The sequence below is a fragment of the Schistosoma mansoni genome, assembly GCF_000237925.1.
Source record: "Schistosoma mansoni, WGS project CABG00000000 data, supercontig 0186, strain Puerto Rico, whole genome shotgun sequence".
NCBI classification, from domain to species: domain Eukaryota; kingdom Metazoa; phylum Platyhelminthes; class Trematoda; order Strigeidida; family Schistosomatidae; genus Schistosoma; species Schistosoma mansoni.
Genome location: NW_017386069.1, coordinates 312,491 through 312,933, shown reverse-complemented (window position 1 = coordinate 312,933; position 443 = coordinate 312,491).

Here is a 443-nt window from a genome sequence, read left to right as displayed (position 1 = left end):
AATTTATTTATCATCAGATAATGAAATTTCTTTAAATAAACATTTCACTGTACGATTTAATTTAATAACACGATTACGTAATGAATTAGTAATTTTGTTATTATTATTATTTGTTGAATTTAATAAAGTATCAAGACGTGTATTAAGTAAGTGTAATATTGCTGGTCCATGAACTGATGTAGTAGGATCATCAAATTCAAGACAAAGAATAGCTTCTTGAAGATATCTGTTTCAAAAAAAAAATAACATAAAATCAATAAATAATATGAAAATAAACATTTTATGAATATTGTTGAATAGTATTTATTGATTCAGATGAAGAGAGCGAACAAATGCCCAAAATGCCCTGGTATGGCTGAGAGTGAGGAGAGTCCGATCTGAAAGTCCTACAATAAGACGAAACGGCTGTCCAGTGCTTCCACGTTTTCCCTGGTGGTCCAGCT